We start from the raw sequence: 3096 nt of genomic DNA on the forward strand, positions 1-3096 counted from the left end.
TGTACTCTATGAATGCATGCTACTTGGTTAAAGACACTGAAGCCTTTCTGAGCAGTGAGGGGAGTGAGGCTCTCAGTTCACCAAGTGTCAAAGTAATGAACAGGGGAAGTGAAGCAAAATGAAGCCAATTATCATCAGCCACAGGAACTATAAAGAAGTCTGCAACCAAACTTCATGCCTCTCACTTTAAAGAGCCACTAGGAAAGGGACCTATGAGGCATAGGACAAAAGATATTGACATTATCTCAGAGTAGTAACCATTGCACCAGTGTATACTGAATTAAAAAGTCTAAAAAGTAGCATGAAAACATGTAGAGGTACCCAGTGACCAGAGATAGATTTTTTTTTAGAAAAAATCCTGCACCTCCCCATATATATAATAGCATCTGTTATTTTTTCCTAAATGCATAAAACTATCTTTCTTTTGTTCCTTTATAAATGCTTTAAAAATGCACCCCTTTCCATGGGATCTGACTGTGTGGGCATACCTGTAAGTGATTGCAGCATACCTTTTTATAATCCAAAGAATGAACCTGGTTTATATTAAAAAAACCATTGATTTGGACCCCATACATGTACAATTGGTGATGATTTAACCAATATATTGTAAATAATATAACCAGAGGGATACCTAAAACTATTTGAAAAGTATTCAGCTAACCATTCCTAGAAAACATGAGAATAATTCATTTTTTAAAGATCTTTTTATTCATTTTTTAGAGAGTGAGGAGTGTGGGGGAGAGAGAGAGAATCTCAAGCAGACTCCCCACTGAGCATAGAGACCAATGTGGGGGCTGGACCTCACCATTGTGAGATCATGACCTGAGCCAAAATCAAGTTAGACACTTAATTGACTGAGCCACCCAGGTACCTCAGAATAATTATTAAGATTTTTAAGTGGCTCTTCTAGGGACCCACATCCCAGTCAATACAACATTAAAAGGCTTCATTAATTCAGGCTGCTCTTTGCTCAACATCTCCATCCTTTATTCCAAACCATTGATGATATATTTTAATTTTAAAATATGGAGAGTGATTTGGCTGTACAGGTATAGCTAATGCTAAGTAGTCCCTGAAAAGCTTGGAGTTTAAGCTGAGAGAATGAAAGACCTAAGAGACCATCTCAAATGTGGAGAGCTCTCTGAATTCAGCCAAAAGCATTTTCATGGGTTAAAAAAAATTCTTTGTATCCACTTTGGTTAAACTCTATTACTCTGTAGAAAGCTTCCACTTGTTAAATACCAGTAAGGTCCACTCTACCTTGGGAAAAAAATTTTAAATGTATTTTAATTCTCTAGAGAGGTGAAAGAATGAACCAAGTAGTTTCTAAAATGAAGTGGATGCTCTACGTTGTTTATCTTCCCATTTATGAGCAAAGAAGCCTTTCCTAAGAAGTTGCACAAGTTTTTAAAACACATTTTGAGGGACGCCTGGGTGGCTCAGTAGTTTAGCATCTGCCTTTGGCTCAGGGCGTGATCCCAGAGTCCTGGGATGGAGTCCCACATCTGCCTCCCTGCGTGGAGCCTGCTTCTCCCTCTGCCTGTGTCTCGGCCTCTCTCTGTGTGTCTCTCATGAATAAATAAATGTTTAAAACACACACACACACATTTTGAAAGTTAGAGAGAGGGATCCCTGGGTGGCGCAGCGGTTTGGCGCCTGCCTTTGGACCAGGGCGCGATCCTGGAGACCCGGGATCGAATCCCACATCGGGCTCCCGGTGCATGGAGCCTGCTTCTCCCTCTGCCTGTGTCTCTGCCTCTCTCTCTCTCTCTCTGTGACTATCATAAATAAATAAAGATTTAAAAAAAAAAGAAAGTTAGAGAGAGATAGAAAGGCAGAGACAGAGAAAGAGAAAGATAGCGAGATTAATTGAGCTCTAGGAAGAACTGGGAATCAAGACCAAAATATGAAGGCTAGAAATTTCAGCCCTTATTTTCCAAAGTAGATCTAGATTGAGATAATGAAAACCAGGAGATTCTTTTTCTTAATAAAGGTAATCCAACTCATTATAGTCCAGATGAGATTGGAAATGATGAAATACTTGGGAAGAAAAAAAGAAGAGTCCATTCTAACTAACCAACAATAGCTTTTGTTCCAAAACGAAACTATAAGAAGAGCAGTCCCAGCAAACCAGGTACAATAAGGAAAGTAAGACTAAAAGAATAAAACTTAAAGGATTATTTTCTCCTCAATGTGGAATATTGGAGAGAGAAACGGGTAACATGGAAAGTTCCAATCTGAATGCTAAGGAAGAGAGAACAACCTAGAAGGATAGTCACTACCTTTATATTTCTTTTCCAACCCAGCTTGCTTTGAGCACCTCAGGGAAAAGAAGAGACATAACTGATAGGGAAAACACTTTTTTTTTATTATAATGAAACAGTAGTCAGGAGACCCATCCTCTAGTACAGCTCTGTCCTGTCCTAGCCGTGCGACCTTGGACATTTAACTAAACCTCCCATGATTCCAGTTATCTGGTATGTAAAATTAGAGCCTTGGTTTAATTTTGTAATTGCATATACAATTCAATTGTGTAAAATATTTCAGGATTCCCTGAATATTATAAAATATACTATATGGTCGGGCAGCCAGGGTGGCTCAGCAGTTTAGCGCTGCCTTGAGCCCAGGGCCTGATCCTGGAGACCTGGGATCAAGTCCCATATCAGGCTCCCGGCATGAGGCCTGCTTCTCCCTCTGCTTGTGTCTCTGCCTCTCTCTTGTACATCATCTAACCCTCATTTTCATGTAGCAGCTGATGGAGACTCACAAGAGAATTTCCTTTGCATGACTTTGAGGCACGATTCATGGCTGAAAATCTGAGTGAACTTTCAAGACATACTTTTCAGGCTGTGACCCTACCCTGTTGCAGGTTTGCTTAAAGCAAATCAATGTAACTAGACATCAATTTAGCTTTGAATCATCTATTTTCTTTTGTTCGTTCTATGAGGCCAGCATCACCTTAATTCCAAAACCAAAGACCCCACCAAAAAGGAGAATTACAGACCAATATCCCTGATGAACATGGATGCAAAAATTCTCAACAAGATACTAGCCAATAGGATCCAACAATATATTAAGAAAATTATTCACCATGAC

The sequence above is a fragment of the Vulpes lagopus genome, chromosome X, assembly GCF_018345385.1.
Source record: "Vulpes lagopus strain Blue_001 chromosome X, ASM1834538v1, whole genome shotgun sequence".
Lineage (NCBI taxonomy): Eukaryota > Metazoa > Chordata > Mammalia > Carnivora > Canidae > Vulpes > Vulpes lagopus.